The 27,711-nt window shown below is 36.8% G+C and overlaps 1 pseudogene; it reads left to right on the forward strand.

Moving 5' to 3' along the window:
- Nucleotides 1-51: 51 nt before the first annotated feature.
- Nucleotides 52-27,584, forward strand: LOC119506902 (annotated as a pseudogene).
- The last annotated feature ends 127 nt before the right edge of the window (nucleotides 27,585-27,711 follow it).

The raw sequence follows: 27,711 nt of genomic DNA on the forward strand, positions 1-27,711 counted from the left end.
CTTGAATTCCCAGAACACATCACCCTTACAATAGCATCTGGTGACCCCAGAATGATAAGTAGCAGTAAAATGTCCCAGTCACTTATGGTAACTTTACGTGCTCCAAGGTCAGAACCACCCAGTTATCTGTTTAGGAATCCCCGATGAGGAATTGTGCTGAGTTTTACCTGTCTCCTGAATGAGTCTGAAACGCCAACCTGCCTCATGAGAACAGGAGAGTAAATTCGAAAATACAGATCATCTCCATGGCAGGAGTGCCTTTAATCTTTAGTAATAGACTGTGCACTCATTAGACTATAAATTAAGCAATGATTTGCATGCATAAAATAGCTAAAAAGAAGATATGATGCAGGCCTATGGGCATTTGCTCTCCAGTTCTACATAAGTAAACCCAAGAAGAGAAACCTGCAGGGAGAGGTGGAAAACAAGGAGTAACCTAGAAAATAGTCCAATGAAGGAAGTCTGACCATCATCCTGATCAAAGAAATGGGTAGAACTTCTCTTACTATTTCATTCAATAAGCAGACTCCCTCTTAGACATCCCTTAATCATGAGTTTCATCTCCACCTAACAACAATTGGTGACTATCTGATCCGTAATTAGTTCTACTCCTAAGGTTTGTAATTAAAACTGTTTGCAATCATTTATCTTTGATTTTAGTAACTTGATATTTTAGGACTGATAGTGACAAATCAGTGGGCCACAGAAACCTCGGCCTCTCCTTCCCTCAGGCTCACCCTAGCCAAGCAGCAGATGGCTCTTATCAATCATTATAATAACCATAAATAATCATGAACCTACACTGAGCTGTGCATTTTGCATGAATTCATCTAACTCTCAAGAGCTCAGAAATTTGCAATTATTTTGGTATGATTTTCCTTGTTATTCAGATGAGGAAACCAAGGCTTAGAAAAATTAAATAATTATCTTGAAGTTCTATTGTCAATAATTAAAGAGCAAGAATTTGAAAACCAGGGTTTCCTGACTTGAAAGCCCATTGTCTGTCTAGAACAAAATGCAAACTTGTGGATTTGTATGTGTTATAATAAAGAAGAAATTCTGTGGCTGGGATAGAAATGTATTGCCCTTTAGTAGGGGAAACTAGCTGCCTTTCTGAATTCCCTCAAAATCAAAAGCATTATTTGAAAGACACCACTAATACAATTAAATATTGGATTTGAATGAGAATATATATGAAGACTTATAGAATTTATGAAGGAAATTAAACTGAGGAGGGATGTGAAACCCCCAATTGGGAGATTGGCAAATATATATTTTGGAATATAGTCGAGACATTTTGAAGTAACAATATCTAAAAGTGCCTGAAAGAAAATCATTTGATACCTGGAAATATAGTACCCTACATTTAGATAACGTGTATTGTTATCCAATGTGCTGCATTAAATTAATCATATTGCTGAGTGGCAAATCACCCCAAAACGCATTGGCTTGAAACAGAAGGAGTAATTTGTTGTGTCACATATTGTTCATGCATCAAACTTTCAAGCAGGGTGCAGCAGAAGCACATTACATGGAGATGCAGCAAGAAGACCCAAAATCTGGTGATGTGCCATTGATGACTCATTCTCTCACAAATCAGACAGTTGGTGTTAGCTATAGGATGGAGGCCAAGCTGGGTCTTTGATCTGGAACAATTGCACACAGGCTTTCCATGTGGCTGATCTTCCTTACAATATGTTGACTTGGTCCCAAGGGCATGTGTCCCAAGAGGGAGATATAGAGAGCGAGCCAGGTGAAAACAATATTGGCTTTTCTGTCCTAGCCTTTGAAGTCAAGCAGCATCACTTTGCCACATTCTATTCCTTAGGCAGCTGCCCAGGTTTGCCCAGGCTCAACTGAGAGAACAAAGATCCTCACCTCTTGACAGAGGACTGTCAACATCATGCTGTAAGAAGATTATGTGAGATAGAGTATTTAATATTATAAAATCTGCTTTTTGAATAACTCTAACTCATTCCCTCCCTCAAGACCCCAATGTTTTATCCCATTTTGATATCAGCTCAAAGCCCAGAAGCTCATCATGTAAATAAGGTTCTGAAGCAGATGAACCTCTTCTGGTGCAGTTGCTGGAGTAAAGTCTTCAAGTACAGTTCCTTGTATTTTGAAGACCTGTGAAATAAAGAGAGAAGTAAATATGCCCCCCACACCCAATGTATGATGGTTGTACACATACAGCACAATTACCTTAGATACTCCTATTTAACAAATGAGACATTTAAGACACACAAGAGTCACTGGTTCATAGAAATTATGAAATTTAGCTGAGGTCATGATACTTGCCAATTCCTTGATGAGGGTTCAGTTTTACTTTCTGGGAATGACTTTCCATAGCTCTTTGATATACCTTCTGGGTCTTGGTCTACCTTCTGATTCACCTTCTTCTTTGCCTAGGAAGTGGCCAATGTTTACATATGATTACCATAAAAGCAAAGACATTTTTTTTTGCCAGCTCTCATTCACCTTTTTCTCATAGCATACTCAATGGTCTTCAGACTTCTGTTAACATTCACTTCAAGGTTATTTCAGCTACATCTGCCCCTCTGTCCCATAGCCACTGACTCACATTTTAGTATTCTGAGGGCAGCACCAAATGTCTGTTTAGCTGCCATAAGTAATCTGTTTTTTTAATTTATCACTGCATAACAAACACTAAACTTAGCAGTAATCTCTCAGTTTCTTTGGATCAGGTATTTAGGCAGAGCACAGTGGATTTTGCAATTTTTCTGTTCCACCATACCTGATACTTCATTTGGGAGGCTTTTATGCTGGGGCCTGGTATTTTCTGAAGGCTTGCTCACTTATATATTTGGTGTCTGATGGCAGGTGTTGGCTGTTGGCTTAATACATATATGCACTCTCAATGTCACTTGTGCTTCCTCACAAAATGGTGACTGGGTCTAAAACAAGCACTCTTAGAGCATAGAGAGAGGGAGTGGGTCAGAAACTGCATTACCATTTATTATATTTTATTACCTATAAGCCTCATAAGTCATTCAGAATTACTTATGTCACATTCTACTGGGTGAGGCAGTTGTTACACTCTGTATAGAATGGCTTCATTGAAAATTTTTTTGGGGGAAAATATTAGCATAAATTATCATGATTTTTTGGCTTGCTGCAGCAAAAACCCATTTTGCATACCTGGGGTGACAACCTTTTGCAAAAGGTTTGGGATTGTAAGGGTGAGACATAAATGAAAATATGCATCCTCCTTGTTTAAAGACATATTCTGTACTCATTTCTCTAAAAAATCTGTGCATTTACTGGTGACTAGAGAAAAGACACTAATGTTACAGCCATAAGAAAGTTCCAGAAAACAGAAAAGTGACTCATCCAAAATTTTTCTGGCAAAACTACTCAAAAATTTAGAATCTAATGATGGCCTATGGGTGGTACTACTTGTATGCTGGTGGAAAATGAAGTATGGAGGCTAGTATACATACATATCTAAAGGTGGACCACAAGGAAAAGTAATAAAGAATAAGGCAACAGATTTACATTCTGGTTGAACAGCAGATAAAAAGTATTTTTTTGCTAAGAAGGCTTCATTTTTCTCACAAGAAGCTTTAACAATGCTGATCATTTATTGCATCCTTGGCACTTAAGATAGGTGAATGGCAGGCAGAACAAAAATCAAGTAGCCATTATCATTACCGTCATCCACATTCATCAACCACACATCAGTGCTCTGTGCATATGTTGAATGAAAAAAATCCACGATTAAGTCTGGATTGATGTATAATTTCAACTATCTCACAGGCTTTCCCAGGGAATGACCTCTTAGAAGAAATTAGAACTCATCATAAAATCTGCCATTAGTGTAATCAGTAGAATTCCATTACATTTGCTGCTTATTTGTCAAATGTGTTCCAATTGAAAGCTGTAAAAAAAATAGCCTCATGTGCTTTGTCTCCCACCAGGGAGACAATCTGCCAGGAACCATTAGTCACGTCATGAATGACAGACTAGGATAAGGCAAACCAGGGCCGGTCCACCCAGCATTCTGTGTTCTTGCAGAGGAGTGAGCAGAATGACACAGGACTCGTCTAGGCTTGTGTTTTTTGCTGGAAGATTTTCATATTTTCCACAAGTGCTTTTGGATGGAATTATTTTCATGATGCATGCCTAAAGAGACCATTGGTACAGTTAGTGGTTCTAAAATATTTATTTTCTACCTGCTGACTTGCTGGAAGTTTCCAAAGTACTTTTTCTAATATCCCCTTGATCCATATGGGAGTGTAAATGAGAACTGTGAGCTAGTGGAGCTCGGTTGAGGCCTGCTGAGTGCTGTGCTATCAGTGGTTATTTCAAAGTTCAGCATTAATAAACATTCAGCTCTATTTCTTATTAAAGGGAGTTCTTTCACCTTCATAACAAGCCACTGGAATGAAAAAGAAAAATTCATTGCTGCTGACTTTGAATTTGAATAGAGGACATTTGAATTTGAAGCTAAACTCTAGGTGGACAAATTTATATCCAGGTGGTAGTAAAATAGCACTTGGAGAAAGACTTTCAGGCTATTGTTTATTTTTCCTTTGCTTGCTATTCTCTTCCCAGTGTTTCTCTGAAGACTGGAAGTACAATATGCATACAGATGTGGACCATTTGGGGGTAATATCAGTACAGGAGAAGAAGATCTGGAGGGCCTGTGTGCCGGTTTGAATGTATTACGTCCCCCAGAAAAAGCCATATTCTTTGATGCAATCTTGTGGGGCAGACAGAATAGTGGGGATTAAGTTGGAAAGTTTGGATTAGGTTGTTTGCATGGAGATGCGCCCCATCTAACTGTAGAGGATAACTGATGGGATATTTCCATGGAGGCGTGGCCCCACCCATTCAGGTTGGGCCTTGATCAGCGGAGCCATATAAACGTGCTGACTCAGGGAGATGGAACTCAGTGCAGCTGTGAGTGACGTTTTGAAGAGGAGCAAGCTTGCTAGAGAGGAACGTCCTGGGAGAAAGCCATTTTGAAACCAGAACTTTGGAGCAGACGCCAGCCACGTGTCTTCCCAGCTAACAGAGGTTTTCCGGACACCACTGGCCATCTTCCAGTGAAGGTACCCGATTACTGATGTGTTACTTTGGACACTTTATGGCCCTAAGACTGTAACTGTGTAGCCAAATAAACCCCCGTTTTATAAAAGCCAATCCATCTCTGGTGTTTTGCATTCTGCAGCATTAGCAAACTAAAACAGCCCGTCTCCCTCACTCCACCCTCAATGAGCAGAAAAGGAAAATTATGAAACTGACTGAAAACCAATGGGCTACAAATAAACTTTTTACTTTTTATTACTTTTTCAAAAATAAATTCCAAATCTTGATATTTTGGGAGGAATATTTGTAGTTAAAAGTGTGCAGAAAGCAACATCAGTCATCGTTGCCATGCGTGCTATTATCCAGATATCAGGATATATAACAGTAAGAGACACTGATATTTGCTGATGACTATATGGGTTGGTCATCAGTTCATGTTAATCAATAAATTTATCCTACACATGTGGAATACATCCAAGCAAGCATACAGAGATGTGCCTTAGTGTCAGTTGAATCTATATAAGAAAGAATTATCTGGGTGGCATTTATATAATGTTTCAAATAGAAACTATATTGAGAAGCTTTACTCTTTAAAAGTTGTATAAAGCATAGAAAGACCCCATTAATGAAATATTAAAGTTGATTGATTTAAACATATGAAGATTACATTGACCATAATAGTAGTATTACTTGTTTTCCTTCAGCTCCACTGGGTTTATCCATACAGAGTGTGATTTTTTTTTCCAATCAACAGTAGTTTCACCTTTGGAACTATTCCATGGCTTTCACAAAATGATGAGTAATACATCCTGGAGTGTGAACTAGCTCACTAACTGTACATTAAAGGGCCTAATATATCATGCCCATTCAGTTCAAAGCACCCATCAATATGGTTTCTAAGTCTTTTGATGAGGATAAACATTTCACAATATTATATAAATGAATTCAGATCATATTAAATTTATCTCCAGGCACTGAATTTCAAAGATATATATAACCCCAAATTCTACTGATACGTGGTAGGCACAATAAAGTCCCCACAATGATGTTGCATTAGTTTCTTTGTTGCTAAAACAAATACCATGCATTAGGTTAGTCTAAACAAAGGAAATTTACTGGCTTATGGTTTCATGGTTTTTCAGGGTAGAAGTCCAGAACAAGGTGTCATCAAGGTGATGCTTTCTTCCAAAAGACTGGTGTTCTGGGGCTGGGGTCTGGCAATCCTTAGTCTTGGCTTTTCTATCACATAGCAATGCACATGGTGGCCTCTCTCAGCCTCTCCCTTCTCTTCTGGGTTCCCTTGACATTCAGTTTCTGGCTCCTCTCTCCATGGCTTTTTTCTTTCTCTGTGACTTCCCTATAAGGCCTTCAGTAACAGGATTCAGACCCATCCTGGTCCAGATCTTATCTGCGGCAACCTCATCAAAAGGTCTTATTTACAAGTGTTCACACCCATAGGAATGGATTAAGTTTAACAACATGTTGTGCATAGCTACAAACCACCACAGATGCTCACGTACCAATCCCCCGAAACCTGTGTGTATGTTACCTGACATGGCAAAAGGAACTCGGCATATGTGCTTAAATTAAGAGTCTAGAGATGGGGAGATTCTCCTGGCTGATTTGGGTGGGTGCAATGCAATCACAAGAGTAAATATAAAAGGTATTCTTGGGGTTCAGAGTCAGAGAAGGAGATGGGAGGATGTAACCAGAAGTCAGAGTGATGTGGCCATGAACCAAAGAATGCAGGAAGCTTCAGCAGCTGGAAAATGCCACGAAATAGATTCTCCCCTACAGCGAGTTTAAGAAACACAGCTCTTCTGATACCTTGATTTCAGGCTCCTAAGACCCATTTTGGGCTTCTGGCCTCCAAAACTATAAGATAATTAATTCACGCTGCTGTAAGCCACTAAGTTTGTGATAATTTGTTACAGAAGCCATAGGAAACTAATATGGGACACAAAGAGGACATTTAACAAGAACAAAGGATTGCTTTGATTTTTTATCTGACTTCTCTCTGACTGCTTCCTATTATCCTATAACCAAGTTCAAGACCTTTATTATTAAAGTAATGGGAGGTGGAGGAAGGCCTTGATGTGATCTTGCATTGCCATCAAGCATATTAATTTGTTGTTTTCTTTATCATAAACAGTTTCAGAATGATAACCAAATTTATGGTATTTACTCTCTCAACTCACATTTATTCCTCATATCCATCACACTGGCTTCTGCCCTCACTTTACAGAAGTTTGTCTTGCAATCATGAAGTCCATTAGAGTCTTCAAAGTGCGTATCCTATTTATCTTCTCTAGATCCCTGAATGAAGTTGTTCATTCTCTTCCTCAAATTCTCTTCAATCTGGTTTCTATGACTCAGATTGTTCCTGACTACAATGACTTATCACTAGGTTTTCTCTCTTTCCATGGTTCATGGCTGTTCTGATTTCCTTTGCTCAAAGTAAATGGAGGCATTTTGAAAGATTCTGTTCACAAACATGCATTCTTCTTGCTCAACACCAGGAGTTTCCAATGTTTTCAGCAGTTCAAGCTTTTCTATGGGTGCATGTGTCTTAATAAAATCTGCTGTAGAACACCGATATATATAAATTATATACTCAATAAATTCATGTCTTCTCTGAAAATTTAGCCATAAAAACACAGATTGAAAATTGAACCCCCCATTTTATTGCCTTTTACTTCTCAATCACTCCACCCTTCTGCATAGGAAACCACAAGACTATTTAAAATATATTTATGTATATAGTTTTTCCTATTTCTGTTGCCAAGTTTTATTATATTAATGAACTCATTCAGATGATTCTATCATTTGCCTGGGTGTCCTACAAAAACTTCAAATTCAATACACCAACAATTAAATTGATCATTTTTCACCTCCTATTGAGTCCCTTATTCATTAAAATCATCATATACTATAATTTATCAAGCTATGAAATTTCAGAATTATGTTTGATTTTTCTTGTCTCACCCACAGTCCTCATGTCATATCAGTTCTTCAAAAATGACTCTCTGTGCTTCTTCCTCCTGTTTACTTAATTATTTTCCCAGTTTAATTCTTGTCAAATTTATGTCAATATTCTAACTATTCTACCTCAAATTCTTCCACTTCCTTCCAGTTTATCATTCTCTAAAGGCCAAAGCTTTATCCCAAACACAGTGCTTAACATTCTTCTCTACTGCTCAGAAACAGCAGGTAGTTTGTATTTGCACACATAACATATTCTGAGTTCAAAGGAAGTTCACAGCTTTTTATAATGACTTCAACACTATGCTTGTTTGGTTTCTTTAAATTTTTATTCTAATAACCTAAAATTTCCCCCTTTTAATCACATTCACATGTATAACTCAGTGGTGTTAATTACATTCTCAATGTTGGGCTACCATCAATTCCATCCATTATCAAAACTTTCCCATCAACTCAAACAGAAACTGTACCAATTACACTTTAATATACTTTTCCTTCCACATTCTTAATCCACTCTATGCCAGGATCGCTACCCTTTATTTATATCATTTACTTCCTTATCTTCTAAATTCCATGTGTTTTACACTGACCCCACCACCTGGGGGTCTTACAACTTCTTGCATCTCATGGTACAACTGCTTGGCAAAGTACAGTGCCAGTAGGGCCAACACAACCAAATATATTTCCCACCACCATTTAAGGCCTGAAGAAGTTAGGAGAAACCTTAGTTTTACTAGTACAACAGTTCTTTGTGCTCTTAGTGAAAGGTAATACTAAATCCATTCCAGATTATTTTAATGCAAATAACAATAACGCTTTATTAAAAATTAATAATCTGGACAAATGTTAAACTGAGTGGAAAATTGAAGGCACAGGCATAAAATGGGACTGCCGTGAGCTATCCTGGCCTATTGCCACACTGCAAAGAGCCAAAAGATAACCACTGATCTACCCACCTTTTTGTGCTTATATCATTTTGCTTATAGTTTTGTATTTGATCATACCACATTCTCTTTTTTTAATTTAATGTAACTTTTTAAATATCTGTCTCCCCCATAAATTTTAAGCTCCTTGAAGAGCAAAAAATATCTTTACATAAATTGTGCTTTAGTTAGAGCTCCTTGCTATTCTTCAAATATTTAGTGTTTGCATGTGGTATCAACGTGCAGCAGAAAAGTATTCTAACTTTAATAATTGTAAATTTAATTAGAACCTATTTTAATTAATGCCAGCAGCAGTACTTGGTCAATTAATTAAAAAGTCAGATAAAGAAGGGAATTATAATAATGATATAAACATAATTTACACATTTTATTTTATGAAAGATGATAGAAATGTAATTTATTATATGATCTTGTGATTCAGAGAGGTTTTATTTTGTTTTTTTTTTGTTTTTTTTTTTTTGCTTTAGAGTTGTTTTCTTCATTTTTTGTTTGGCATAAAAATGCCTATGATGGCTCAACTATAATTTATTGTCCGAGTACAATACTCAATAAGTGGGTAACATTCTAGACTTTCACCATTTTCAATGTCGTGCAAGGTGTTCAAATTAGTTTTCATGGAAAAATAATTCTACTTGCATTTAATGTTTTCATCTCATTGAAAATGGCCAAATAAAATGGAATTTCAGAAACAGTTATAAACATATACAGTCTTGGTAAGAAATACGGCTGACTCTCAAGAGCATACTTCCCAACAGGTCAGAGCCAAAATGCACAAGAGGTCATGGAGTAGTTATTAATTGTAAATTCTCGATGTCAAGTGCATCTGTCAGTAGGTTTTATATAAGGGAATGAAGGGCAATATTTAAAACTGAAGGCTAATTACAATCCAGTGATTTTGTTATGTTGAGCTTCTACTGTGCCTTTGGTGACAAATAACTGCGCCTGTCCTCCAAAGACAGCATTTATCATGGTGCAATGTGTAAAGTAGCTGTTCAGTAAATGTTTGGTGAAATATTGAGGAATAAAATAGTACCTGCTGACATAAATGAAAAATAGACATGTACCTTTCAACATGTTTCCATAAGTAGAATTGTCTATTGTCAAGATCTTAGAATTTTAAACCAACAGAGTCATCAAGATATGCAGAAACATGAGCTATTTGAAAATTTTTATCATTATTTCACCTATATCTCTGTTTCTGAAAATTCAAGATTAATTACATCATGTGGTCTACCTGTGGAGGTGGTGGCAGGCAGGAAGTAAGGGACTGTGGTTTGTTAAGTGATGGACTTCACAAAGTTCTGTGAAAAGGGACAGTGGAGAAATGGGGAACAACGGGGAGCTGTTCAAGCTAGAGTATTTTTTTTAATCCCTAGGATTTTGTTTCCATAGCTCTCTCTGAGGGTCTTTAACTCACTTGGCTTTTTCTAATCCTTAGAATCTCTGAGTTTCTAGAGCTCAGATACACTCCCAGCCAAACAAAACCCTCTTTTCTCCTTGTCACATCATAGCTCTGCATTGAGAATAGCCAAGAAATTTGATAAAATCTAATGTCCACTGTTACATCCAGAAAACCATCAATCACTAGTCTATTTACTTCCTTTTCTTTCTTTTACAACATTTAATGTGGCCTCTAGGGAAAGGAAAGAAAAAAACATGGCATAACCTATCCATCTTAGGGAAATAAGAAATCTCCAGTAAACTTATGCTTAAAGAGAATAATTAGGGACTTTTGTTACAACACAGCATGACATCTTGATCACACACATTTATCTCTGTTTGTTCGAAAATCCATAAAAACACAAATGAAACAATGAAATTAGGAAAATTACCACAAGAAATGAGATATGTCAACAACATTTTTACAGAAAGCAGAAGAAAGTGGAAACTGTCTTACCACAATGGGAGAAAATGACTCATAAATTTCTTCTGGACACAATGCAATAAAACCAAGTCAATCTCTTCATCAGAAGCCCAGGAAGTCCCAGAAAATGAGGCACTGATTATTTGTAATTTCCAGATTTTAGGGGAGATAAAAATGGGAGATTGGTTAAAAGTCTGAATATTTTTCTGCTAAACACACCTAAAAAGGTTGGATGGGACATAAACTATAAAATCAGTACTATGCATAAAGTGATATAGTGCTATTTGATGGTGGAGTTAGATTTTTTAAATGTATGTTGCAAACTCAAGTGCAAATTTTAAAAAAACATATTAAAAAGGAAGTACAATTGATATGCTAAGAGAGGAAAGATAACGTCCAATTAAAACCAAATAAAGGAGGAAAAGTGGGAGGGGGGAAATAACAAAGAACAAGTATAATGAATGTAAAACTTACAAACATAGTAATATTAATCTAATAATATCAATAATCACTTTAAATATGAATGGTATAAAATCACCTACTACAGGACATAGTTTATCACACAGTGTTGAAAAAAAAAAGACCCAACTACATGTTGCTTACAAAAAATCCATTTTAAATATAGACACACACATGGATTACAAATAAAGGAGCAGGGAAATATATGCTATGCTAATAGTAATGAAAAGAAATGTAGAGGAGCTATATTAACTTCAGGCAAAGTACAGTTAGGTACAAGGAAAATTACTAAGGATAAAGAAGGGTATTACATACTGATAAGGGATCAACTTCAAGAAGATGTAACAATCCTCAGCATGTATGCACCTAACAAAAACAGCCTCAAAATATGAAAGGTAAAACTGATAAGGCTGCAAGGAGAAACAATCAAATCTACTAGCAGAGTTGGACACTTCAATGGCCCCTCTTTCATTAATTGATAGATCTAGCTATTAATCTAAAAAATCAGAAATTATGTAATTGACCTGACAACACTATTAGTCAAATTGATCTAATTGACATTTACATAACACTTCAAATAACAATAGCATAGTACACATTCTTCTTAAGTTTGCATGTAACATTTACCAAGATAGACCCATTCAGGTCTAAAATTATCTAAAATTATCACACCTTGATAATTTTAAAAATAGAGAAATCATACAAAGTAGGTTTTCAGGCTACAATGGAATTAAAATAGGCATCAACAGAAAGAAAGCTAAAAATACAAAAAAAAATTGGAAAATTAGACAACACTTCATGAAAACATATGGGTCAAAGAAGTCCTAGGAGAAATTTTAAAGTATTCTGAACTAAATGAAAATGAAAGAATAACTTATCAATATCTGTGGGCAAATTTAGTTGGAAAGCAGCCCTTAGAGGGATATTTATAGCATTGAATGCGTGTATTAAGAAAGAAGAATGATCTAAAATCACCGATCCAAGTGTCCAACTTAGGATGTGAGACAAAGAAGACCAATTCAGGCACAAGAAGTAACAAGAAGAAAAGAAGTAACAAAAATGAGAGCAGAAAGTAATGAAATTGAAAGTGGAAAAGAAATAGAGAAAATCAAAGTAACCATAAGCTGTTTGTTTTAAAAGATCACTAAAATGGACAAAGTGCTAGCCAGACAACCTAAGAAAAAAAGAGAGAAAACACAAATCACCAATATCAGAAATGAAAGGGGAGTCATCAGTTCTGATCATATTGACATTGAAAAGATAACACAGGAATAATGTGGAAAACTTCAGTCCAAACATATTATATGACAGGTGAAATCCATCAATTCCTTGAAAGACACAAGCTATTAACTAGATTATTATCTACCGTATCATAACATTAATTCTTTCAGCCCTTTTCTTTGTACCACATCTGTTTCATATCAAAGAAAACTTTGTATTAAAGGGTATTAATTTTGTAATCACATCTCATGTCCTTAATATATTCATATAAATACATTTCTGTTCCTATGCATAAAATAAATCCACTGAAAAATTTAAAAATTCAAAAGCAATAACAGTCTTCTTGACCAAAAGTGGGATGTGAAAGGAAATGAAATAAGCTTCAGTGGCAGAGAAATTCCAAAAGGAGCCAAGAGGTCACTCTGGTGGGCACTCTTACGCACAATATTGACAATGCTTTTTAGGTTCTAATGAATTGGAATAGCTAGCAGTAAATACCTGAAGCTATCAAACTACAACCCAGAACCCATGAATCTTGAAGATGACTGTATAAAAATGCAGCTTATGAGGGGTGACAATATGATTAGGAAAGCCATGCGGACCGCACTCTCCCTTGTTTAGTTTATGGTTGGATGAGTAGAAAAATGGGGGAAGGAAAAAAAAAAGGCATGCAGTGTTCTTTTTTACTTTAATTGTTCTCTTTCACTTTAATTTTTATTCTTATTATTTGTGTGTGTGTGTGGTGATGAAAATGTCAAAAATTATTTCGGTGATGAATGCACTACTACATAATGGTACTGTAAACAATTGAATGTACGCTTTATTTTGTATGACTGTATGGTATGTGAATATATCTCAGTAAAATGAATTAAAAAAATTAAAAAAAAAGATAACAGGATTCGAAGGAAATAACAAGCCAAGATGCAGAAGAAGAAGAGATTTCATAGAGGCAAACGAACTCTAAAAAACATTTTCACCTTTATTGCATTCTCAATCTGGGATGATAGTAGAGAAAGTGAGGTGGGCCTAGGTCTTGCTATCTAGGAGAAGAGACATCTAAACCAAGAGCTTGACACAATCTGAGACTCTAAAAAAATCAACCTTCCTTTAAGCTTAAACACCAAACCTTTACTTGGGTGAACCCTAAGTAAACTCTCCCATTTATAAATGTGAAAACCAATTTTTTTTTAAGTTGCCTCTTAAATTTTAACATGTGTATAAATCACCAAGTAATCTTAACAAACATGTAGTTCTGATGCAGCAGGTCTGATGTAGGGTCTAAGATTGTGCAATTCTAAGAAGTTCACAGATGATGTGGAAGCTGCTGTTTCCTGGACCACACATAGAATAGCAAGGATGCCGCTGAGCGTGGATTAAGGTGACTTGGATGGCTGGTTCCCAGAGCACAGGACAGAAACAAACAAAAAGAACTCCCTATGTGAGGAATATACCATTATCTTTGGCCTCAGATTACTTCTGGAGCTGGATTGTGTAACTACCAAATAAGAAACTATCAAAATGACCCAGAATATATGAAAAAAGAGTCAAATGAATCTACTAGAATTTTTTCTTTTAAAGGTATATGAAAAATCAGTCGAGAGGTAACTAGAATCTCAATCTGAAGAAATTACTCACAATACAGCCTAGACAAACAGATGGGAAATATAAGCAAGAAATAAAAAGAAATAAAAGACAGAATAAGACTATCTAGCAGACACTTAGTTATCAAGATGGAGGAAAGAGGAAATATAAAGAACATGTGACATTGGAAGTGGTAATTCTCATATTTACAAAATTTAATGGAACCTTGGTAGAATATATAAAAGTAAATCCACACAAAGATACAGCATCCTGACATGAAGGACCTCAAAGTAAAAGGAAACTCACAAGCAACCAGGAAAGTGATGATTTTAAAAGTTATGACAATTATACTGTCAAATGAATTCACAAGATGAATGAAATTTATGAGTCTGTGGATTGATACCTTTAAATTGCTGAAGGAAAACACTGCTAACCTAAAATTACATTTTATGAATGATATAAGAATAAAAACCTATTGTAAAAATTTTAGTTTAGCACTAACAATCCCTCGATAAAGTAATACATCTAGAAGACGTATTACAGGGAGAAGGAAAATTATATGAACAGAATGGCTTAACATACTGTAGGGAATGACAAATATGTAGGCAAATCAAAAACAATTATGACTCTGTAATAAACTAAAATATGTCAATTTATGGCATCAAAATACTTGGGAAAGTCACCTATAATACTGGATAGGGAGAATAGAATTAAAGTGCTCTAATTTTCTTGCATTGGTCAGAGTACTGTACACATATTGATTAACTCTAGATTTTAATTTAAATATACAAGTAACAAGTTTATGGTAAATACTGAAATAATATAAATATATCATTGATAATAATAGAAGACACAAACTGAAATGAGGAAAATCAAAACAAAACTGAAATATAAGATTAAGTCCTCAAACGTTTCAAAAGAAGACAAGAAGGATAAAAATAATAGAAAATGTAGAAGAAACAATAAGCACAAAGTAAAATGCTAGATATGAATCCAAATACAACAGTTATGAGAGTGTGTAAAACTGTACTAACATACTAATGAACTAGATGTATATCTGGTAAAAGATAAAAGAACCATTTTAAAGGACACACCTAAAATATGTCAAAGAAAGTTTGAAAGCAACAGGATAGAGATAATGAATGAGGAAAACGAAAATACAAATAGGTGATAAGAGTTAAAACATTATGTGATAAAGTAGTCATTAAGACAATAAGGCTTTTTGGAGATGGAGACATTATATAATGATAACATTTTAATTCATCATACTTACATAATAATTCAAAACACATATAAACTTAATAAAAGAGTGTCAAAATATATGGAGCAAAATAGACAACAATAAGGAGAAATGAACAAATCTACTCTTATGGTTAGATATTTATCACTCCTCTCTGAATAAATTTTTGATCAACCAGATATGTAAATAAAGACATGGAAGATTTGAACAATCCACTCAATGTGCTTGACCTAATGGACAAAGATATAATATTAAATTCAACATTTGGCAAATATACATTCTTTTGTAACCATGTGGAAACTTGATCACATGCCAGAACACAAAGGAAATCTCAGAAATATCAAAGAATTGTTATCAAACAGACGTTACTTATCACACTTAAGTTAAAATAGAAAACAAAAGACAACTAAAAAAAAACCCTACATTTATCCATTTTAAAAAGACACATTTAAGTAACTTTTGAGTTGAAGCAGAAACCATCTTGGATATTAAAAACTATTTAGAACTGATCAATCATAAAATCAAAAAGCATGTTATACAGCTGTAGCAGTCTTTGGAAATAAACTTATGATTTTATATTGCATGTATTGGAAAAGAAGAAAAGTTAAAAATTAAAGAATTTTGGCACCCAAAATGCAGTTAGAAAATGACAGAAGAAAATGTATCCAACAAAACTCAGAAAGACCAAATAAGAAACTGATGTTATCAAAATAGAAAAATGAATGAATAGCAAAGAGCCAATAGAGCCTCAATACGATTACATAACTCATGAAAATTTGATAAAGAAAAATTTTTAAGAGGCATAATATGTAACTTTAAGAATGAAAAGGGGGCAGAGCCCTATGTCACTGTATGGCTCCTGCAGGTGCAGGTATTTGCATACTGTTTGTTCTCTATTTCTTTTGCTTTCTTTGCCCCTGGGGCCAGCATGATGATGGGTAAGGAGCAGCCTCTGAGAGTAATGAGAAAACATAAACACTTAAATAAGTGAAGTGTTCAGTGATCTCTTGTTTCACTAGATGTTAGATCAGATGCATCAACATGTGATGGTTGGGTTCATGTGTCTTCTTGGCCAGGTGATGGTGCCCAGCTGTCTGGTCAAGCAAGCACTTGCCTGTCACCATGAGGACATTTCGTGGACTTAAATCATCAGTAGGTTGATTGCATCTATGGCTGAGTACATCTGAAGTCAGCTAAGGGGGGAGTGTCTTCCACAATGAGAGATGTTTAATCTAATCAGTTGAAGGCTTTTAAGGGGGAAGGTGATGACTTAGGCAATCAGAAGAGAGAACTTTCATTTCTGCTTCGGCCAGCCAGCCTCTCCTGGGTAATTCATCGGAAACCTTCATGGGGGTGCCAGCTTGCAGCCTACCCTATGGAATCTGGACCCGTGCATCCCCACAGTTGCATGAGACACGTTTATAAAATCTCATACTATTTAGAGATACCTCCTGTTGGTTCTGTTTCCCTAGAGAACTCTGACTAATACAACATCCAATGTTCAGACATATAGATATCAAGAGCTATGATGAAATTTCTATATATTTAATATCCCTCTCTCCCAAACTGTTCAGCACACCCTGGTTGGCTAACAATAGTAAGTCCTACATTCCCTGCTATAGTTGTAAATGAGATTTGGTCAAGCCAGCCATGGGTTCAGAATTCTGACATACCATCCCCCCAATGGAAAATAGTACATTGCCTCCTGACTGAAGTCATATTATATCATATGTGTTCTTTCATATTCCTTTCTTATTTCCTTCCATCTCAGCTAATGACAAATACATACATTCCCATGTATTATTCATCTGCCACATAAGATTCAGAATAATTTCCTGAAAACTCATGATGAAGACTACTAATTCCCTACCCAAATAAAATCCCCCTTCATCTATTATTAATAGAACTCTAATTTTATTCAGGGTACCAATGTATACAACTTAAATATAAAGTGTTTCTCAGTCTACCATAAAGATTGATATAGCCATGTGAAAAATTATTGACAACAAGTTAGAAACAGCAGTTAATGAGTGGGATGCATGGAGAAGTTCCTTAGCAAGGTGGCAGAGAGCTCATGTACATGTTTTTACCCTTCCCACTCCTTCTTGCTTCCCTGCTCAGAACCTAGGACCATGAGGCAAACTAGAGAATGCAAGCTTGGACTAAGGATGGTGGAGCAAAGAGAATAGTATATTTGTCCTTGGTAATCAAGGAGACATCACCCCATATCTGGAATGCCTATCTCTGTAACTCTTTTATAAGGGAGAAAAATAAATAAATATATTTAAAGTTGCTAGTTTTTTGGATCTACACTACTAGAAGGTAAATGTAATACCTGTCAGAGATACACAGTGATTTTTTTTTAAAATTAGACCCTACACTTTAATTTCAGGGTATTAATTATTTGTTTTATTTTAGAAACTATTTCTACCTCCTTCATTGCTCACCTGGCAAAATATGTTTTTATGTTTTTGAGCACTGCCAGAATATTATATATGAAATATAAAGCCTTCCCAGACATCTCTCATCCACTGTAAGTTACATTTACTCTTACCCCGTTTTATCAAGTTAGAATACTTAATACTGTAAATTGATTAGCTTTTGCTTGTGAGATTTGTGTGAGGATTTTGAGGATGTAGATCATGCTATCCATTTTGTACATCTTAGTGTTTATCACATATAAAGTACCAATTTGTATCATCCCCACATGCTCTAGATATTCAAAGTCAATATTAAATTCCAATCTTTAAAAAAATCAACAGAAATCTTTTATAGAGTACCCTCAGGATATCATGGATATTTGAAATATATATATGAAATCATCACTGCCCCTAAAAAGAACCAAGATTTTGGTGAGAATCTTGAAATAATAATGCCTCATCATAGCTTATTCACTTCCAATCATTCCTAAATTTGAACCCAGCATATTTTAAAAGGTAATTAGCTACCTGGATATTTCATCTGGTTAACCACCTCAATTTAAAAATGACATTTAATCAAGGAAAATGTGAAAGAAAAACAGCATTCGAGTGTATTTCTTCCCAGTATTTATCTCTCTTGCATAATAAAGAATTTAGGGAACTTCATTTATGAAGTTCACCCATGATTTGCCAGAACTAGTTGATAAACATTTCCATTTGAAACGTATCCGGTTATCTCGCCAGTCCAAACAAAACTCATCATCTTACTTTTTCCCTGCCTTACTAGTTCCATTCCCTAGTGCTTGTATGTTACCATGTTTTCAAACACCAGGTCTATAAGATGGCAAAATATCACTTTGCTATCCAAACTAACTTTGTTCATCACATCTGTCTAAACACCTTTTATTTCCACCCTTTAATATCTTTTTCCATTGCTACCACACGAGTCTAGAGCCTCAATTATTGCACAATAACAACTTAATATACCGTCTTTATACCCTATTTCCTGGCCTAGGACTTATGATGTCCCTATTACATAAAGTTAAAATTTCTCTGGATTAAAAGGCCTCCATTATTTCTGCCATGAACATTTTCGTTACCTCCTAATATATACCTTCTGTTGTAATTGGGTAGTAACTTCTTGGAATTTTTCAAAGTGACCTTTTTGTCCCAAAATGTGTATGGTGCTGTATATGGTATTTTGCTGCCTCATGTGTCTTCCTTTAGGCCTTTTTGTTTTTCTGGGGATGGTCTCAGATCTTGTGCTTTTGTTAGTTCTTTCTATTCCCTAGTCATTTCTATGACATTGTTAAGAGTCGTCTTTCACTGTTATCAGCACTTCTTCATTGCTTCTAATCAGTTAGTTCATTATGCAGAAAATGGCATGTGAGTGGTTTTAAACCTCTTTAATCGAATATAATCTGTGGGCTTTGTGGGCCTCTCATTAAGAGGCCTTTGTCTGAATGCCTGTTTGCGTGTTGTGCTGTGCTGCTTGGTTGTCTTGTTGAAACCATCAGATGTCTGAACACTGGTTTAGAAAAGAATAACAGAGTCAATGCAAGAAGAAAAATTATATTCTTAACAATAGAAATGAGAGTGACATTAAATTCATGGACATGTATTAAGTGATTATAATAATCCCAAGGACCCTTAATGATCTAATCAAATCTTCAGTAATCTTTGGAGGTAGGTTTCATAAGTCTATATTCACGGAAAAAGGGAATTGAAATTGAGAAGTTATTGTTTGCCAAAGCTCACCTACTATGCAAATTGCAGTGCAGCCATACATATTCAAATCTATTCTACTGGAAAGCCTGTTTTATTCCTTTCTTAGTCTGTCTGGGCTGCTAGGAAGAATACAGAAACTAACTGGCTTATGAATGGCTCACGATTTTTGGACACTAGCAGGGCAAAATCAAGGTATCAGGCAGGGCAGGGCAATGCTTTCTCTGGGAGTCTGCACCTTTCTGGTGCTGACTTGCCTGCAATCCTTGGTGTTCCTTGGATTGTCGATGCATGTATGACAGTCACATGAAGATCTGTCTCATTCTGTGGCTTCTACTTCCATGTCCAATTTCCTTTGTTTATAAGAACTCAGCCTCTTTCAGTCTGGCCACACCTTAACTAATAACATCTTCAAAGGTCTTATCTATAAATGGATTCTCACCCACAGGACTTGGGGTTAGGACTTGAACTTGTTTTTGTGGAGGCCATGATTCAATCCCCAGCAGGTCTTATCACAAAATCTTCAATTTTTTATCAGCAGTGAGGAAAGCTTTGGTTTGCATATAGGGGAAATAATTTGAAAGTCATGTTGAAGAAATCATTTTCTCATATCACTATGGTAGCACAGTAACTTCAAATACAAGAAAAGTGAAATGAGTGGAACTCTACATTTAATAAAACAACAGATCAAAAGGAAGTATTAGTCTGCTTTGCACCGAGATATTCAAGGAGCTGAGGTTTCCTCAAATTTTCCCTCTGACTTCTGAAAGCAATAGTAGAGCATAACAGGCAACCGATGGGAACACAGCAGCAGCCTATACGAAGAATAGAAATTTCTCATTAGTTTCAAAAATAATAACCAAAGAAAATCCTTTAATTCTTGATGGGTAATTTAGGAATATGATGAAAACAGGATCACTGCATAATTAACTTGTTTTGTGTCTAATAGACACAAGTTGATTGCACTTACGAAGTCAATCACAAATTAACAAGATAACCTTTATGTAATTAACCCAGTACAAGTACACAGATTAATCAATCTTTTCCATCAGTGATGGCCTTGTTTGTCACAAAATAAATAAATATATAAACTCACATCAAAAACAAATGGCAAAAGAAACCAGGGAAGGAAATGCATTAATTTTATTGCTTTCCTAAGTGATTTCTAAATGACATATATGAAATAGTATAAACATAATTATTTTTTATTCCTGTTAAGGTTGTTGGTGGTGTCTTCCTGTAAAGTTTGGATTCTTACCAAAATATGAATGGAATTACAGAAGAAGATCGGTGGGCTGGTTTGGATGTATTATGTCCCCCAAAACACCATTATCTTTGATGCAGTCTTGTGTGGGCAGAAAACTACTGGTGTTGATTGGGTTGGAGACATTTGATTAGATGTTTCCATGGAGATGTGGTCACTCAACTGTGGGTGATAATCTTTCATTGGATAATTTCCATAGAGGTGTGGCCCTGCCCATTCAGCATGGGCCTTGATTAGTTTCCTGGAGCACAATATAAGCTCAGACAGAAGAAGTGAGATTGCTACAGCCAAGAGGGACACTTTGAAGAATGCACAGGAGCTGAGAGAGAAACTGCAGTTTACGGAGACATTTTGGAGATGGCCTTTGAAAGCATACTTTTGCTCTGGAGAAGCTAAGAGAGGAAAAATACCCCAAGAGCAACTAAGAGTGACATTTTTGAGGAACTGCAGCCTAGAGAGGAACATCCTGGGAGAAAGCCATTTTGAAACCAGAACTCTGGAGCAGATGCCAGCCACATGCCTTCCCAGCTAACAGAGGTTTTCCGGACACCATTGGCCAGCCTCCAGTGAAGGTACCCGATTGTTGATGCCTTACTTTGGACAGTTTATGGCCCTAAGACTGTAACTTTGTAACCAAATAAACCCCCTTTCTAAAAGTAAATCCATTTCTGGTGTTTTGTGAAAAGGCAGCATTAGCAAACCAGCTGTTGGTGGTATCTGCCTGGAAACTTTGGATTCTTGCCAAAATATTAATGGAATTACATAAGAAGATTGGTCATTAGATTTTTAATATAAATCTCGGTTTCCTTGAAGGCACTATATGCCATTTACCTGCATGGACAAAGTCAGAATTGGAGGTAAAGACCATAAGATACCCATATGTCAGGATATGGGACGTGTAGTTGACTGGGAAACATCTGCTTCTTCTTTTGTTTTGTTTTTCCTTTTTCATTTATTTGGTTTGCCTAATTTAAGCAGAGCTAAAGAGATGTTAGTGGGAAGTTCAAGACTTAAATCTCTTTTTTAACATCTCACCTCTTTACTTAGTTGTCAGCCTCTAGAGATGAAAAAAAATAAAATAAAATTCACTTGGACCATGAAAATAACCACTAACATTTTTTAAGGCTTGAAATAAATTATGTCTGTCCAGTAGTGAGGACACAGCATCATTGATGACTCCATCATGAAGAAAGATATTCTATATGAATAAAAAGAGCTGTCAGCTCCCTTTGATGAGTTAAATATAATTCAAGTTTCTAAAGTAAATCACAGGGCCCCGCTCCTGCTGCCGTGCCGCTGCTGCATGCCCTATGGCTGTGGGGTCTCAGGCCCTGCACAGTCCACACGAGGCCAGCGACCTGAGGGCACTGGGCAGTGGCAGCTGCAAGGAGATTTAGGAGGGCAGCTCGGAATTCAGGAGTAGTGTAGTCAGCAGCAGCTGCTTGGCCCCGGCAGGAAAAGAGGCTGCGGCAGCAACGCCGACGTCCTGCATGTACCTGCTCTCCGCTGCACCCACTGTACCCCCTCCTCCTCGGTGGCAGTGGTGGCGGCCACCATCTTCCTTCTGCTGTCGGTGGTAGCGCTCATCTGGCAGAGCTGGTTGTTGGTCTTGACGGTATTATGGATGAAGCAGTTGTTTAAAAAAGTGGCAATGATACCACTGGTAAAGAAGAGCTAATTTTACCTAACAGGAATGTGAGGGACAAAGTAGAAGAAAATTCAGTAAGATCACCAAGAAAATCACCTTGTTTAATGGCACAAGGTTTATGGTTGGTTGTGGGAGATGTGATGACTGGTTTCATGGTGATTGTGTTGGCTTAAATCTTTCCCAAGCACAACAAATGGGAGAGGAAGACAAAGAATATGTGTGTGTGAAATATTGTGCTGAAGAAGATAAAAAGGCTGAGACAGATACAGATATTTTGGAAAACCAAGCTAAAGTTGAAATCCATAGTGAAGATAAAACATTGGAATGTGAAAAGCTTGGATTCTCAAAGCATACATCAACTAATGACAAAACCAAATATATAGATGATACAATGAAGTACAAAGTCAAAATTTTAAAACAGGAATCCAGTGAAGGCAAAAACTCTTCAGAATGTAGAGATAATGAAATTAAAAAATGACAACTAACTTGTCTTCGAAAGATGGGACAACCAGTTTTACCTTGGAGATCCTCAGAAGAAAAAAGTGAAAAAATAGCAAAAGAGTCTGCAACTGTTATTTGTACAGGTGAAAAAGCTTCAAAACCAGGTGCTCATGAGAAGCAAGAGATAAAAAAGAAGAAAGTTGATAAAGGGGAGTGCTTAATGTGCATTCACCTGCTGCTTCTACTTCCAAACCTTCTGCAGATCAGATCGATCAGATCAAAGTGTCAGACCTTCTCTCAAAGATATTCTTATGAAAAGACATACAGACTCAAATTTGAAGGTACCAGAGTGTTCTAGTTTGCTAATGCTGCCAGAATACAAAACACCAGAAGTGGATCAGTTTTTATAAAGGGGGTTTATTTGGTTACACAGTTACAGTCTTAAGGCCATAAAGTGTCCAAGGTAACACATCAAAAATCAGGTACCTTTACTGGAAGATGGCCAATGGTGTCTGGAAAACCTCTGTTAGCTGGGAAGGCACGTGGCTGGCATCTGCTCCAAGTTCTGGTTTCAAAATGGCTTTCTCCCAGGATGTTCCTCTCTAGGCTTCAGCTCCTCAAAAATGTCACTCTTAGTTGCTCTTAGGGCATTTGTCCTCTCTTAGCTTCTCCGAAGCAAAAGTCTGCTTTCAAAGGCTGTCTCCAAAATGTCTCTGTAAACTTCAGTTCCTCTCTCAGCTCCTGCACATTCTTCACAGTGTCCCTCTTGGCTGTAGCAAGCTCACTCCTTCTGTCTGAGGTTATATAGTGCTCCAGTGAACTAATTCAGACCCACCCTGAATGGGCGGGGTCACACGTGCATGGAAACTATCCAATCAGAGTCATCACCCACAGTTGGGTGGGTCGCATCTCCATGGAAACAGTCAAAGAATTACAATCTAATCAACACTGATACATCTATCCACACAAGATTACATCAAAGATAATGGCATTTTGGATTACATAATACATTAAAGCCAGCACACAGAGGAAAAGGCAGCAAAAGTTGCCACAAAAATAGAAAAAGAGCTTTTCTCTTTTTTTTTCAGGACACAGATGCTAAACTTAAGAACAAATATAGAATTTTGATGTTTAACCTGAAAGATCCTAAAAACAATATATTGTTTTAAAAAGGAGAAGTAAGTCCCGATCATCTTATAAGAATGAGTCCAGAAGAACTACCTTCTTAAGAGTTAGCTGCTTGGAGATGAAGAGAAAACAGACATACCATAGAGATGATTGAAAAAGAGCAGAGAGAAGTTGAAAGATGATCAATCATAAAAATAACTGATAAAGGCAAAATAGAAATTGAGAGTGATGCCCTAATGAAAGAACAGTAAGGAGCCATGGAGATTCAGGAAACTACAGCCAATAAATCATTGGAGAAGATAGAGGAATCTGAAAAATAAAAAGAGGAGATTGATGCCATGTCTAAAGATATCACTAGTCAACATAGGCAGCATCTTTTTTATCTTAACTGCAAAATTTGCATAGGTCGAATGGCACCACCTGTAGATGATCTTTCTCAAAAAAAAGTGAAAGTAGTTGTTGGAGTATCTCGTAAACATTCAGATAATGAAACAGAAAATATAGCAGACACATTATCTTCAACCTCAAATATTTCGGGTTCTGAATTCTTTGAAGAAGAGAAACAAGAGTCTCCAAAGTCAACATTTTCTCCTACTCCATGTCCTGAGATTTCTGGAATGGTTGAAGTTGAGTCTACTTTCCGGGCTTAACTGAACTTCATCTGGAAAGGTTTTATCAACATGCCTTCTGTGGCAAAATTTGTTACCAAAGCCTATCCAGTTTCTGGCTCCCCTGAGTACTTAACAGAGGATCTACCAGATAGTATTCAAGTAGGTGGCAGGATATCATCTCAGACAGTTTAGATTATGTGGAAAAAATAAAAGCATCAGGAACCAAGGATATTTGTGTGGTTGGCTTCACACCAGTAACTGAAGAAGATCAAATTTTTTATACTTTGCTATTTGCATACTTCAGTAGCAGAAAGCACTATGGAGTAGTTGCACGTTAAGGATATGTACCTTATTCCTTTGGATGCTGCAGATAAGATTCCAAACCCTCTTGTGCCTTTTGATGGACCTGGTCTTGAACTGCGCACACCTAATTTATTGTTGGGCTTGATTATTTTTCACAAACTGAAGCGGCGGCATTGTTCTAGTGCTAGTACTAATCATACAGCTGTAGCTCCTGAAAATGGCATTGCTCCCTGATAAAAAAAGTAAAATAGAAGTTTCTACAGAGGAAGAAAATGGTTTTTTAAATTTTTTTATGACTGTATTACACAAGCAGAGAAATAAGCCCCAACAGACTCTTCAGGAAGACCTTCCAACAGCAATTGAACCTTTAGTAGAAGTCACCAAACTAGAGCCACCAAAACCTTTATGATTAAGTCCTGGGGTATTGATTGACAGGGAAAATCAACCTTCTACTCTGAAATTAGCAAATAAACCTCTCCCTGTGGATGATATACTTCAAAGCCTTTTGGGCACTAATGGTCAAGTATATGAACAGGCTCAGTTCATGACAGAACAAAACACTCTTAAAGAAATTCCATTTATAAATGAGCAAACGAACCTGAAAACAGAGAAAATAAATAAAGTGGAAGTAACTAATGTTGAAGCCAAGGAGGTAAAGGTTAAAGTAGATAATCTTTCAGAATCTGCAGGTAATTTGGTAGTAGTAGTAGAGGAAATATCAGTAGTGGGGCCCTCTTCCATTTCTCCAGGGCCCTTGACAAGTCTTAGTCTGAGAGGTAAGCCACCAGATGTTTTTACAGAAGCATTCTTAACAAGTTTATTCATTTGGCCAAAACAAGAGGAATCTGTGGAGAATAAAGAGAGGCCTTTAGAAAGACAGCTGCTGCAAGATCAAGAGAGTAATTTGCAAGATAATAGGACTTCAAATACTAGTTCTCCACACAGGTCTAATGTAGGAAAAGGAAACATAAATGGTAATATGAGTTGTAGTGAAAAACTTGTTAATTGCTAATAAGACAAGGTCCCCACAGTTTATCAACCTGAAAAGGCATCCTAGGCAAGCATCAGGAAGAAGTCAGCAGATAGCTACTTCAGAACGCAAAGATGGTGATAGTTGCCGGAATGGAGAAAAACACCATATAATGGTTAGGTTCATGTGTCAACTTGGCCAGGTGATAGTACCCAGCTGTCTGGTCAAGCAAACACTGGCCTAACAATTGCTGCGAGGACATTTGTGGCTGGTTAATAAACCAACAGGCTGGTTTATTAAATCATCAGTCAATTGACTGCAGCTGAGACTGATGACTCACCAAAGGGCGTGTCCTCCACAATGAGAGAACGCAATTGGCTGGATTTCATCCAATTAATCAGTTGAAGACTTATAAGCAAGACAGACAGAGGACCTTCACTTCTTCTTCAGCTGCCCAATGAAGCGTTTCCTGAGGAGTTCATTGAAGTTGCCGGTTCGTTTCCTGAGGAGTTCATCGGACATCTTCCTTGGAGATGACAGTTTGCTGACTGCTCTACAGAATTTGGACTCGTGCATCCCCACAGTTGCGTGAGTCACTTTTATAAATTTTGTAGTCATAGACACCTGTCATTGATTCTGTTTCCCTAGAGAACCCTAACTAATACATACCACTACCTGGCCTATCACACAACAAGGAACAATTAACAGAACAAATCAATGTAGAAGAAAAATCTTCTGTAGGGAAAAATCTTCTGCAGAGGAAAACACCTCATGTGTTCAGCAGAGTCGTAATTCAAAGGTTCCACAAAACTCACCCTCTGTAGAAAACACACCTTTCTCAAACAGAGCAAACAAAACCTTTACAGGAGGATATTTTAATGCAAAATTTCAAAACTGTGCACCCATATCAAAGAGAATGGACAGCAGTAATGTCTCATTTTGAAGTGGGAAACACATGCCAATCAGAATTTCCTTCCAAAAGCATGACTTTGACCTCCAGAAGCACCAGCCCTAGGACAAGTGTAAACGTTTCATCCATGGGGCCACAGCAGCCCAATCTTCAATATCTCGTCTAGCCCCCCTGGATTTCAATTCCCAGGATCTCCTAATTTCCCCCACAAAGCATGTTTGGATTTCCACCACATTTGCCACCCCCATAACCCCCACTCCAGGCTTTGGCTTTGGTCAAAATCCCGTGGTTCCTTGGCCACCTGTTGTTCATCTGACATGTCAACCACAATGTACGGTGGGCCCCCTTTCACAAGAATCAGGGTGTATAGGTCCACAAAATTTTTACTAGGTTAAAGTCATTTGGAGACCAGGAAGACGTCATAGTGACCCTTGGGTAGGCAAGACCAACAACAGCTGGATAGGCAATTTAATAGGGGTAAAGGAGACCCCTAGAGATTTTATAGTGATTCACACCACTTGAAAAGAGAATGGCATGAAAAGTGTTGGGAGCAAGAATCTGAATGCAAGATAAGGACAGAGACAGAAAAAGCAGGGAGGAAGGACACAAAGATAAAGGGATGGCTCAGGTATCATTGAGGAGCAGATGGAAAAGCAAGCAGAGATAGTAGGAATGTAGACAAACCAGATAAACCTAAAAGTGAGGACCATGAAAAGGAAAACGAATGAGAGAAAAGTAAACACAGAGAAGGTGAAAAGAACAGGGATCCGTACCACAGAGATAGGGACCACCCTGGCCCAGCTAAAAGCAAAGGGTAAAATTTGCAGGCTGTTTCAAGATTACATTTAAATAACTGTTAAATGTTCTATCTCAAAACTTTATAAGATTGCCTGCTCCAATTGTGTCATCTTTTACATTTTTAATACCAGTGGTTTGCAGAACAAT

This window comes from Choloepus didactylus, chromosome 12 (assembly GCF_015220235.1).
Source record: "Choloepus didactylus isolate mChoDid1 chromosome 12, mChoDid1.pri, whole genome shotgun sequence".
NCBI lineage: Eukaryota > Metazoa > Chordata > Mammalia > Pilosa > Megalonychidae > Choloepus > Choloepus didactylus.